Consider the following 14629-nt stretch of genomic DNA (forward strand, 5'->3'; position numbering starts at 1 on the left):
CTTTAAACTGTCTGTTCTCCATAAATTGATATTCCTCTATAATCCAAGTATATCCCCTGCTTCCCTTGGATGTGAGCCATGCCCACACTAAACAAAGTGAATATACGTAGACCCTAATTAAAGAATTCCAAAGCACATTAGGATGAGCCGAGGTACCTTTACAATGGATCAGATCATGCTCAATCCAATCCACAATTACATTTAGATCCCTCATCACTGTATCTGCACTAGTCTCTTGATATTCCATAGATCTAACTGAATACAAAGTTTCATTGAAGCATCTGCCCTAAATCTGGAGTCTGTCATGATAAGAATTGGGTACTACTGGAGAATGTTTCCTTTCTGGACTACTCACCAATAGACTTGAATTTCTTTCCAATAATTGGTACTTACACTTAAAACAACAGAATTTCTTCAGCAACACTCACAAAATGCTGAAGTAACTCAGCAAGTCAGGCAGCGTCTATGGAAATGGAAAAACAGTCACCTTTCAGGCCGAGACCCTTCTTCAGGACTAGATTAAAAAGGTGGGGGAATGGAATGAGGACAGCTTGAAGGTGATAGGTGAAGTCAGGTGGGTAGGATAGGTAAAGGGTTAAAGAGGAAGGAATCTGATAGGAGAGGAAAGTGGACCATAGGAGAAAGGGGATCCAGAGGGATCCAGGGGGAGGTGACAGGCAGGATAAAAGAGGTAAGGGGCCAGTATGGGGGAATAGAATAAGAGGGGAGGGGAAGGGTATTTTTTTTTCGGAAGGAGAAATTGATATTTATGCCATTAGGTTGAGGTTACGCAGATGAAATATGAGGTATTGTTCCTCCACCATGAGGGTGGCCTCATTGTGGCACATAAGGAGGCCACAGACTGATAAGTCGGAACAGGGATGGGAATCAGAACTAAAATGCTTGGCCACTGGGAAGTTTCACTCCTGAGGTTTTCAACGAAGCAGTCCCCCAATTAACAATGTGGAGGAGACCATATCAGGAGCACTAGACACAATTAATGACCCCAACAGATTCACAGGTGAATCACCAGGAAAGATTGTTTGGGGCCCTGAATGGGGGTGAGAGGAAGGTGAATCGGTAGGTAATTTAGCTGCTTGCAGGGATAAGTGCCAAGAGGGAGGTTAGTGGGGATGGACAAGGGAATCACAGAGGGAGTGGAAAGTGGAGGTGGGGGGCGGGAGGAGAGGAAGAAGAGAAATGCTTGGTGGTAAGATTTTCTTCAGGCTCATGTTTAAGCCTGAAAGTGGGGGATTTCTGGAAAGGCTAGCCTGTAGCCATTTAGAAGTTTGGTCTCAGGCCTGATTATTTGGGTTGATTATCAGCATTCAGTTTCCTCTGACAGCTCGCTTAGGTAAATAGGACTTTGAGAAAGTGGAGGTGCTGTGGAGATGGTGGAATTCTTATGAACTTATGGTCTTGCAGCTCTAAAAGAACAACTGAGGGGAATGAAATTAATTACAACCATCACAGATCCCTGACAGCTGCTGGCCAAATTCACATTCATGTCCACTCATCCATATCCTGTGTCCACAAAGAAGCCTGAAAGAGGGTTTAGACTTCTCTGTTTATATTAGATGACGCCAGAAATATTACTTGCTTTAAACAGCAGTCTGACTCTGAACATAGCCTGTCACAACATGCTCAAAGAAAAATTGTAGAAACTCCAAATCCTGGACCTGCTGAACATTTCCAATTTTACTTTTATTTCTCCACTCTTGAAGATCAACTTAAAATTTTGATTTTTTATATTTCTCAGTTTGGATGAAAGGTTTTCATTCAACCTGAAACACTATTTCCTCATAGATATTGCCTGTCCTGTTGAGTTTTTCCATCATGTTTTGTTTCTATTTCTAATATGTTACAGTATATCTTTGGTGCAGACGTTTCATCCCAATGTTTTTTAGTCAAGCTACTTTACTGAGCCAAACATATTTTTCTCTGAGACAACACTATCAACATCAGCTTTATGAAGATATGACTTCTTTCAGATCAATAACTGATGAATTAACAGCAGATCTGAAAAAAAATCAGACCAGCATAAGGTATTTTAATTTTGCTGTCAAGAATCTTTTTGATGTCAAAGTTCCACTATATAAAATACTTCATAAAGCTTCAACACCAACAGCTTGATTTCCTAACATAAGCTTCACCTGCTCTTTGTATTTCAAAGCTCCAGTGCAGCAGCTCAGGGTATTTGACCATCTCAAAGTTTCAAAAGTCCAATTTAATTTCAGAGAAATGTATACAATATACATCCTGAAATGCTTTTTCGCTGGGCAAAGGAAGATAGTCAAAATTTAGCAATTACACATTGATGATATTTCTGCCTTGAATGCAGATTGTTAAGCTTTCTTTTTTTTGTGATATAAGTGTCTTCATAAGTTGCATGTATTTTTCTTATTTTTGGTACTTGTGTTGGATATGGCTTTCTTCTCATGGGGATCTGAAGGTACTTCATGCTGGTGTTAGGCAGAACTATCCACTAAAGTAATTTTTCATACAAAGGGCTTTGATGTATGAAGTGAAATATGAAAGCACCTAAGTATAGCAATCTTTATTAGCTATCAAAGCTAGAAGAATAAGACTCATTTTACAATCCCTAGGAAAGATATTTTTTGAACGAATAGAATATATTAGAATCATCGAATACCACATATTAGAAGAAGGCCATTCACCCCCTTACATTATGCCAATTCATTCAAAGAACAATCCATTTAATCAGACCCCTCCTTTCCTCCTCCAAATCCATGCAGACTTCTATTTAAAGAGCACTATTGAATCTGAAGCCATCACAATGCATCCAGATTCTGACAGCTCATTGTGCAATAATATATTTCACATTTGAGAGCTAAATGAATGAATTGGTGGAGCTAAGTTCGGGAGAGGAGGAATTGGAAAAGTTTCTGCCTCCCTTAAATATACTTAACCGAAAGTAACCGCTCTTGGAAGTGATGTGAAGTATGTTTTAGTAGCAGGTGATTACGATCCTTTCCCAGACTAAATGTATAGTATTACATTAACATTTTCTTTGATGAACATTAGTATTTATCTTCTTGCAAGAAAGCATGTAATTCAAATAAATGAAAGGGAAAACATTTCAATAGTGTCATAAATACTGAGAGTCCATTTTCCTGTTCTTAGCAGCAACAGACTGAGTTCAGTAAAGTAAAAACACCAACTGGTTTGAAATCACAGTCATGATTTGGATGGTTGCCTTTCTCCATCTATTCTGTTTACACATTCAAAGTATGCAGACCTATTTGCAAAATTCACACAAGAAACATTTCACAGAAACTGCCTCCAGTGTTCTTTTTGCTAAGTAGTTATTTGCATTTAGTTTTCCAGTAACAATTGGATTGCAGACAGAACTTATTTTACAATATGTTTACAAGAACATTTGACCATTTGAAATTTGCTTGTAACAATCTTTTTCTTTTTGCCTTTTAGAGGGAGAATATTGACAACCATTGGGTCAATCAACCTACAGTTTTGGCAACCCTGGTATCTTCTTCAACAATTTCCAGTTTTTAAATGTTCTACAAATATTGAACTAATTCTTCATTCAAAAGCTATGGGGACTTCTGAGAAAGAAAAGATTAACTTTACTTGTCAGATGTACATCAAAACATACAGTGAATGCTTCGTTTTGCGTCAATGATCAAAACACAGTCTGGGGATTGTGCTGAGGCCAGCCCACAAACACAAATGCTGCCATGCTCCCAGCTCACAACTCTTTAGCCATAACCCTAACCCTAACCATAACCATACATCTTTAGGAATAAGGAAGAAAACCAGAATATCCAGAGGAAACTTACACAGTCACGGGGAGGACGTACAAACTCCTTAAAGACAGCAGAAGAGAATGACTACCAATTGGTGATCTCTGACACGATAAGGCAATGTTCTAAGTGCTCTGTTACCAAGCCACCTCGAATAGAATTACCTGTTCACGTAATTTGGAAATCTGTAACAATCATTGAAGCTATTTATTTAATTTAATATTTTGTAAAATTTTTAAAATACAGAATTACTGAATTTACAACATGGTGCAGATAATTTTGAAGCTCTATCCAATTAGTCCCACATCTCCATTCTTTCCATGATGGCCAGCAATATTTCTCCCTGCAATTACTTATCAGTTTTTCTTGAAGCTAGGCTCTGATGATAACTTTGAGCGTAGAGCAGGCCAACTCGGTCTTGAAGCAAACTGAGCCCAGTTGTAAGTGGCGTTTTAACTCAGCTACCACTTCTGTTTGTTTCTGGGTCTCCTATTTTTCAGCTCTGCTATATGGAATGGGCACTGATAAGATACAATCTTATTTCCAGAAGACAAACTCCAAATATGACCTGAGTTCAAGGGAAATTAAATTTTGATCATCTTCATGTTTATAACTTGCAACAACACTGTTTTTCCTGCTCTAATTCATACCTTCTATCACCACTATACTTTCATATTACAATCCTAGTTGACAAATGTCCCTGAGTTTGCAGAGTTGTAACGCTCAGCTGTGCCTAGGTCATGAGCTCAAACTTCAGTGTGACACATAAAACAGGAAACCTACGTAAAAACCCATCCTTGATAACAGCATATGTTTGCGACAGTGCTCTGGACATAACCCCTAGTATCGTCCAATTAACATCAGTATTATTGACAGGAATACAATATTTCACACTCCTGAAGGACGGGAGTAGATGGTTGAGACGGAATCAGGAATAGCGTGTCTGTGTCAGAGCTTCCAGCCCTCTCCAAGCCTTCTTCAGCTACACAATTTATATATCCTGTTGCCTACCACATCAATGCATTGGCAGGCTTTCATAGCAGATTCAGCAAAAGAACCAGTCTAATTAAAGGAATCTATCTCAAGCAGGAAGGAAGCGATGGGAGACCACTGAAGCAATGTCTTCTTCCAAGTATGGAACAGCCAGGACTTGGTCACACGCTCAGATCCAAAGAGTCCATACAAGCCACGTAGATTTTAGATGCTGCAGAAATGGAACAACAAATATCTCAGGCTCAGCTTTACGGGACTGTAGCAATCTCCAGCTCAGCGGTAGAAGTGAAGTGTGGTTGAATCACCCAAAAGAGCTCAAGAAAATAGATCATCCTCTCCCACAGTAACCATTTCTTCAGAAAACAGCCTTCAAATGATCTCTTTTCCCCCTGGACAAGACTATCTCTGCACAGGTATGGACATAGGAATCTATGAGTGATCTGAGGAGAATTTATTTGCCAATCTGCTTTTTCCAAATGACTTATCACAGTCAAATGACAATAAATGGAAATCATAGATCCAGAGGGCAGGTAATAGTTTTCTAGAAAATAGCTACATTCCTCTTGACTCATGCATATTTTAATGTATTCACCCTCACCTGCACATAATCCCACAAAGTAGTCAAAGCTCCCCTCTTCATTGGTCCTTCTTTGCCTTTTAAGCTCTGTTTGTAAGTCAGAGATTGTGTATCGTTCATTAATGGCCTTTTCAAGTATAATGACATGTGAAGACAGCCAACCATGGTTACTGTTCCCACAATCCTTTTAAAATTGTAGTAGGAAGCTTGTATCACCTCTTCTCTATCTTCCTGCATTTCCTGGCACTGTCGTTCCTAATCTTAACAAAGTTACACAATGATTTGTTCATCGTTTTATATGTTATGATCTATAATATATGGAGGATTCCAAGTAAGCCCTTTTGAAACATGAAGTAGACAGGACTTTGAAGTATAAACATGATGCAGATGCAGGAAATCCAAAGCAACAGACTCAAAATGCTGGGGAACTCAGCAGGTCAGAAAGCATCTATGGAAATGGATAAACAGTCAACTTCTCAGGCAGAGACCACTCTTCAGGATTGAAATAAAAGAGAGAAGATGCGTTTGGAAAATTAAAAAGTGTTGTAGACTCCGAAAACTCCGCTGCAGGAAACAAACCTCCCAGCTATCGAGGACATCTTCAAAAGGCGGTGCCTCATGACCCAGCATTAGATTATGAGAACACTCAGTTGTCTTTTTATTGTCATTTAGAAATGCAATAATCCATTAGGAAATGATACAATGTTTCTCCGGAGTGATATCACAGAAAACAGGACAAACCAAAGACTAACACTGACACTAACACTCACATAATTATAACATATAGTTACAGCAGTGCAAAGCAATACCATAATTTGATGAAGAACAAACCATTGGCATGGTAAAAAAAAGTCTCAAAGTCCCCAAGTCGATCGACTTCCGATTGCCCGATAGCAGGCGGCAAAAGGGAGAAACTCCCTGCCATAAACCTCCAGACACCGTCAACTTGCCGATGCCTTGGAAGCAGCCGACCACAGCCAACACTGTCCATCTGAAAACTTCGAGCCTCCAACCAGCCCCTCCGATACAGCCTCCTGAGCGCCATCCTCTGCTGAGCGCCTTCGACCTAGCCCTGGCCGCTGAAACAAGCAAAGCCAAGGATTTGGGGCCTTCTGCTCCGGAGATTCCGGATACCACACAGTAGCGACGGCAGCGAAGCGGGCATTTCAGAAGTTTTCCGGATATTCCTCCGTATTCTCATGTCCATCTCCATCAAATCAGAATTGTGCACGGTCCCCTACTTGACAGAATACAGATATCATTCACCGGAGAGGCCGCGTGCGCTGCCGTCGCGTCGCCATCTTCTCCTCCTCCTCCAACCTTCACCAAACAGTCGGGGGATGAGGTACAGGAGCCTGAAGGTCCACATCCCATATTTTAGGAACAGCTTCTTCCCCTCTGCCTTCAGATTTCTGATTTCCAAGAACCCATGAACACTACCTTGCTATTCCTCTTTCATGCTGTTTATTTATTTTTGTAATTTAAAGTAATTTTTTATGCCTTGTACTGTATTGCTGCCGCAAAACAACAATTACATGACACATGTCAGAAATAATAAAACCTGATTCTGGTTCTGTGATAAATGGACATTATGTCATTTCAAAAGCTGCTCGTCAAGAGGGAAATGCTTCCAGGGAAATAACTTCTGGATTTACAGTTAGCAAATTATTTCCCTTCTGTTTGTTAATAGAAAGAGATTCATTTAGCTGCTCATATATCGGGAGTGATCTGAGTCTTTTAGCATCAACTGTTTAATCAATTACAATGTAACTCTACAACATCAGCTTAATTGCTCCAAAAACATTGGCCATACCTGTGAACAAATTAAAATTAATAGAAGAAGCATTTTGTGTAGGATTTCTGATTTACATCAGTGTGAAACTCTACACGGGTGGGTTGAAACAAAAATACAAAACTTGATCATTGAAGTAGTCCATTTGCCTCTTCAAAAGTGTTCAGCTTGCTGTTCAAGAATATGTTTGATATTCTACCTTAGTGCTATTTTCTTATGCTGTTTCCATATTCCTTGATTCTTTTAATATCCAAAATTGAATAAATTCCTGTTTAATGAAATCAAAGACTGATACTCCCCGACCCTTTGGATGGTGAAATTTCTCATCCCAGTAGTAAATGATTTACCTCTTTATCTGAGACTGTGAATCTTCAATTCAGATTCCCCAGCCTGTGAAAACATCTCCCAGGCACCTCACCATTAAGTCTAAGAAAAGATGTGGAAATTTAATAGAGATGGTGTGCAAACAAATGCTGATGGAATTTAACTCAGACCAGTGCAACTTGATGCATTTGGAAAGTTAAACAGACCAGGACATAGAGCCCTAGGGGAATAGAGAGCCTACAGGGTACGGGTACATGAGGAGCATTTGATGTCTCTTGGCCTGTATTCACTGGAGTTTAGAGGAATGAAAGGGAAACCTATTGAAACCTATCTGAAACCTATTGAATATTGAAGGGGTTAGATAACGTGGATGTGGAGAGGATGCTTCCTATAGCGGAAGAATGTAGGATCAGAAGGCATAGCCTCAGAATAGAGGGATGTCCCTTTAGAATAGATATGAAGAGGAATTTCTTTAGCCAGAGAGTGGTGTAGCTATGGAATATTGCCACAGTTGGCTGTGGAGATCAAGTCATTGGGTTTATTTAAAGCTGAAGTTGGCATTTTTTTTTGATTATTAAGGGCTTTGAATGGGGGAAGACAGGGGAATGGATTGAGAGGGATAATAGTCATAATCATAGTCATAGTCATACTTTATTGACCCCGAGGGAAATTGATTTTCGTTACAGTTGCCCCAACCAAGAGTAGCGTATAAATATAGCAATATAAAACCATAAATAATTAAATAGTAATATGTAAATTATGCCAGGAAATAAGTCCAGGATCAGCCTATTGACTCAGAGTGTCTGACCCTCCAAGGGAGGAGTTGTAAAGTTTGATGGCCACAGGCAGGAATGACTTCCTATGACGCTCAGTGTTGCATCTCGGTGGAATGAGTCTCTGGCTGAATGTACTCCTGTGCCCAACCAGTACATTATGTAGTGGATGGGAGACATTGTCCAAGGAGGCATGCAACTTGGACAGCATCTCTGTCCAGACACCACCGTCAGAGAGTCAGCTATGACAGAATGGCAGAGCACGTTTGATGGGCTGAATGGATCCTTGGAACGATGGTGGTTGAGTGGTGAGACTATAGAAGTTTATAATATAATGAGAGGCATAAATTGGGTACATTGTTAGAGTTTATCTTTCCCAGGATAGAAGGATCCAAAATTAACAGACATAGATTTAAGGTGAGAAAGGAAAGATTTAAAGGGGATGTGAAGGGTGAGTTTTTCATTCCGAGGGTATTGAGTCGATAGAGCAAGCTTCAAGAGGAAGTGGTGCAGAGAGATAAAATTACAGCATTTGGACAGGTAGGTGGATAGGAAAAGTTTAGAGGGATGTGGTCCAAATGTATACAAATGGGATTATCTGGAGTAGGCATCCTAGTCAACATGGAGAAGTTGGGATGGAGAGTCCATTTCTGAGCTGTAACACTCTACAAAGCAATGGGATCTCATCTCACTTTTGTAAACTCTAGAGAATACAGGACAGGTCTATTCAGCACTCTCAAGATGACGAACACTTGTATCAGCAGCTCGTCTGATGAATCTTCTCTGAACTCCCTTGATGGAAGGATAACCTTGTTTCACACTAAACCTTAGACAAATGATCTGAGGTAAACTGAAAGCAAAGTTTTTCTCAAGATAAATCATTAGGTAGTAATTATCTAACAGTGAGTTTGACTTATAGAACTTAATATATTCTAGAAGGAAGCAGGGGCTCAGAAAAGAAAGGAATTCTGGAGCCCTGAGACTCTGTGAAAAAGTGAATTCATTGAAGGGATTCTTTTCCCTTTCACCTCTTGTATATATAACGACTGCTGATGGTACCCAGGAGAAGGCTTCTGTTTCTCCTAGAAACCAAGTTAAAGAAAATCTACTTACTTTTCCATAACTCTTCTCGCTCTAATCCATTTGCTTGTTGGATTAATGTGGAAGAATTGGCTTTCACACTGCTAAATAGAAATTGCAGCTACGTTCTAATGATATCACTGTGACCTGACTTATGTAAAATCACATCCCCTCCAGCTTTTTCCACCTGCTCGCTTGTACAGAATAAAATAGTCAGGGCAGATAAATAAACCAAGTAAATGAAATGCACACCGGCTGAGCTTTTGTGTGAAAAAGATCAAAAACAAAACTTCAGTTGCTGAAAATCTGAGGCACAAAAGAAGAAAATGCTGGAAACACTCATCAGATTGGGCAGCATCCGTGAAGGGAGCAGAATTAACATTTCATTTTGAAGACCCTTTGCCAGTTTTACTGTGTGCACTATTTTTCTCTGCACTCTCTGGCACAACCAATTCATATGTATGACCTGATCGTCCCAAGTGGAGTTCTCTTCCATCACATAGTATTGTACCGCTGTCGCATTCTAAAATTTGGGCCTGGTACACTTTCTCATCTATTAAGGGTTACCGCCTTTTACCTGCTTTAGAAATAGCCAGTTCTGTCCCTCTTTCAAGTGTTGGCTCAGTCCTTCTGCTTGGACACGTTTAGAAATATGTCTTGTTCTCGTTGTTCCTTTGCTTCTTGGGGGTAAATTGGTAAAGTGGTTTATCATTGTCGCACGCGCTGAGGTACAATGAAAAGCTTTATTTTTCACATAATTCACACAGAAAATTTCATTACAGCAAAGTATTGAGGTAGAACAAGGGGAAACAATAAGAGAATGTAGTATGAAGTATTTTTGTTACAGAGAAAGTGCTTTGCAGGCAGAAATAATGTGTGATACGATACCAAGGAAGATTGTGAAGTCAAAAGTCAATCTTATTGTACTAGGGCCCATTCAATAGACCTATAGGATAGAAGATATACTTGAACCTGGTGGTACATTCTTTCAGGTATCTTCTGCCCAGTGGGACGGGAGAAGAAAGAATGTCCTGGTTGAATGGGATCTTTGATTAGGTTGGCTGCTTTACCAAGGCAGTGAGAAGAGTCCATGAGAGTGGAGCCTGGTTTTTCGTCATCTGATGAGTTGTGTCCACAACTCTCTGCAGTTCCTTGCCGTTATACAGAGTAGTTGCCATACCAAGCCATGATGCATCTGGATAGATAGAAATCTTCCACTTTCTTGGCTTCGGAGTCTGTGTGGTTGGACCAGGAATGACTGCTGGTGGTGTTTACTTCAAGGAACTTGAAGGTCAACCTCAACATGGTTGATGTAAAGAAGTATGTGCACTTCTCCCCTTCCTGAAGTTAATGACATTGAGGGAAATGTTGTTATGACACCATTTCACTAGACTCTCTGTCTCTTTCCTGTACTCTGACCCATCATTTTCTGAGATTCAATCCATTCTGGCATGAGGTGTGAGTGTGTGTGTTTGTGTGTGTGTCTGTGTGTGTGTTGAGGTGTTGAGGTGTTGAGGTGGGGGCATGGTAGATTGAATATCAGGCCAACATTATGGGAATTTAAGGGTTTAGGTGAGATTAGGCTCCTTTGATTCATGCAGTTTAGAAGTGCTATTTACATCAGGGATCTAGGAAGTCCTCAGATTTCAACCTTTTTTTAAATGATTTAGGCCAAATTTAATTAAGCTGGGTTTAAATATGTACAAAATAAAATTAGATGTAAAGCAAAACAGTCACAGTGACTATAATGACAGAACATTCTGACATTATCCACTTAAATTTAAATTGCAATGACACAATTTTCCATTTCTTACCTGACAAAAGCTCATCTGATACTGAAAGCCAGTATAATTCTAGCAGCACTTTGAATATCATTAGAAATCCAATTACTGTCATTGTTCTGCAGAGACTTCATGGAGTACAGAAGCTAGAGATCAATTAAAAATCAGAAACATTTTAGAAAATGGATGACACTCGCTTGCTCACATTGATTCATGGCAGTTTTGGTTCTTTGGAGATATTGGGATTTAATTAATGGTACCAGATGAGTTACCTTCATTTAAATATGCAAATAGAGATTATAAACAGCAACAAATCCTAAATTGCTTCCACAATAAAGAATCAGACTCCAGTACATAGAGTACGCAGAAAGACTTATTAGATTCGCTCTGGTCTGAGATAATTGACCTCATTAAAGCTCCAATTAGGAGCTACTGAAGACATCAGATATTCTGAACAAGAAAAATTGACCTGATTTTTATCTGGAGGTTTTCTCTGAAATTGTTTGGACTTTGAGTGAGGACAAAGGAGAGGTGGGATGTGACAGAGCATGGCTACAGAGACTATAGACCTTCACTGTGTTGATCTGAGGAATCATTACCTTAGCAATGATCAGCATTTTAAGGAGATATGGGAAAAATAGAGAAAATAGAAATGGCTCAAAGTCTGTTATATATTTTATTGAACCTGGTGAAAATTAGTGAATGGAGTTCTAAAGGCTCAAATATCTGAACAAATATATCAAGCACCCAAAAGTGTTAGGATTTTTCTTTTTGTTGTGGGGCTGCAGACTGACGCTCATCACACTGAAACTAGAGGTTATCTTTGCTCTAGCATTGATTCCTCTGCAGTCAGTTTCTAGTTTTTCATACTTTTATTTCAGATTTACAGCATTTGCAGTATTTTGCACTTTATTGAGAGTTTAAATTCTTCGGTTTTACAGATAATCCAGTAACAATTACACACAGTTACTTAATATCAATAACAGTATTACATTTCCATTCAATTTAAAGGTACTTCAAATGACAATTAAAAGCACCCAATAAAAATATGGTTTATGATCCCATTTAGGAGATGAGTAAAAAGACCAGTTCCACCCCCCTCCCCCACCAACTCCCCATTTCCACCACTTAAATTACATATAACATTTAATATTTTGCATCCAATATTCTTCTCTGGGCTTCAAATACCAAACAAAATAAAGCAAATCCCTGTCTTGTATTTTTTCTAGAAAGTCTTAAGAGCCAACAGGACAAGGTTTCACCCTTTCCACCATGATTTAATGCTATAATTTAATGCTAAAAACAGGTACAGTTCAAAAGATATTACACTAGTAACATTACAACCTGAAGAATAAGCAATCAATAACTTTTTAAAAATAAATCTTATTAAATGAGACTTAAAAAAATTAAATGTACTGTGAGTTTTGTTACATGCTCAAGGAGATTTTTTTTGTGACAATGATGTAATGGTCTTTTGGAGGTCACCTGATGTGATTTTCCCACCGATGTGAGGTCACGTGATGACATGTGCCCCGTGATTATATAAAGGTCGACCCAGGTGACGCAGTTGGTTTTTGAGTTTGTAGATTTCCAGGTAGAACGTGCTGTATCTCCGTTTCTGTTGCATGTTTGTTTTTGGTGACGCAGTTTCAATTTTAAAACGGTTGTGCGTTCTGTTGCAAAATACCTTATTATTTGGACTGGAAATTTGAGGCTGGATGTGCCAATTTACTCAATTCCAACAGTTGAAGGGAGAGTGAAGAATTTATCAAAGGATCGAGAGAAGTCGGCATCGTTTGGCAGTTTAATAAAGAATTGACCTTATTGAGTCTTCGTTGGAGGAGTACCTGCATCGAGATAACTCTTGCCAGAAAGAGCAAGGAGTTCATGCAAAAAGGTGCTCTCTCCCTCTAAAGGAATTTAAGGTCAGGCGATTTAAACTGTTTATTTTCGGCATCGTGAATCCTGCGGACAGAACCGGCAGTAAAGGTGCATCTGTGAAGAAATCCTTCTCCAGAGAAGTCTCTCCCAATTGAATGTGTAAAACTGTTGGACTTTTGAAGTTGTTGCTTTAAGAACTATATCTGAATGTATCGCTTTAAGAACTGTTTTTGCATTTAACACTTTAAGAACCAGAGCCGAGTGGCGAGTTGGTGAACGGCTGCATACCTGTTAACTTCAGGTTAAAGTTTTCCTTTGTTTTTTTTCTCTTATCGTTTATACGTGTTTAATAAATGTTTGGTTGTTTTTATATAACCTGTCTCGATTGATATTCATTGTTGCCGTTTACGTAACAGCTTTATCTAGTACGTCCTACATACAATTGTTGCAAGACGTTGGGAGACATTGTAATGTTTGTAAGGAGGTGCAAACTCCTAGTGAAAAAGATTAAAGAAGGGCCTAGGCTTTTGTCCTTAGTCTCTGTTTAAAAATGGCAGCAATATCCTGAGCAGGTGATACTGACAGAAACATATGCTACCACAAGTTTGGACTGCTGCTACACCTGAAGTCTTTGCTCTAAGAGACTGTTTGTCCACATAACAGCTGCTTGATTGCTGTTAAATACATTTCTTATAGACTCAATTATTTATTGCAAAGAGAATTCCCTTAGGAGGGTTTACTTGGAAGGTTCCTGAAAGCAGACTTGATAATTGCAATGCATGATTAACCCTCTTCCCCATTGCTTCTGCTGCAGACAACACAGTAACTTTGTGCTGCCTGCTTAGTTACATAATTGGTGTGAGCAGACTGCACTAAGAATGCTTTCTATAGCTTCTAATTTCATCATTATGTCACTACCCTGAGAGGCCAATTTCACTTAAAGCATGCCTGTGATATTTAAATACAATCTGCTTTTCTTCAAAGGGTTGTCTGCAGCTCCAGTGAGTGGAGGCAGGTGTTCTGCAACACAGTACGAACTGAGAGACAATCAGAGTGGGAGAGGACGGACGCTAACTATAGTTTCCACTGCACTGGCATGTTAAGGTAGTGATGAGTCAGTATGTATGAGGGAGATTGAAAATCTGGCTCGGAATGGTGCCACAACAAGAACCTGTCACTCAATGTCAGCAAAACCGAAGAGCTGATTATTGACTACAGGAGGAGGAAACCGGAGGACCATAAGCCAGTCCTCATCAGGGGATCAGAGATGGAGAGGGTCAACAACTTTAAATTCCTCAGTGTTATCATTTCAGCGGATCTGTCTGGGTCTAGCGTGGAAGTACCTTTCATGAAGAAAACTTGGCAGAGCCTTTACTTTCTCAGAAGTTTGTGAAGATTCGGCATGTCATCAAAAACACTAACAAACATCTATAGATATTCGGTGGAGAGTATATTGACTGGTTTTATTGTGGTCTGGTATGGAAACGACAATGCCCTTGAATAAAAGAGCCTAGAAAAAAATAGTAGATTTAGCCCAGTTCGTCACGCATAAAGCTCTTCCCATCACTGAGCACATCTACAAGGAGCACTGTCACAGGAAAGCAGTATTCATCATCAAGGACCCCCACCATCCAGGCCATACTCTC

This window comes from Mobula birostris, chromosome 12 (genome assembly GCF_030028105.1).
Source record: "Mobula birostris isolate sMobBir1 chromosome 12, sMobBir1.hap1, whole genome shotgun sequence".
Taxonomy (NCBI): Eukaryota; Metazoa; Chordata; class Chondrichthyes; order Myliobatiformes; family Myliobatidae; genus Mobula; species Mobula birostris.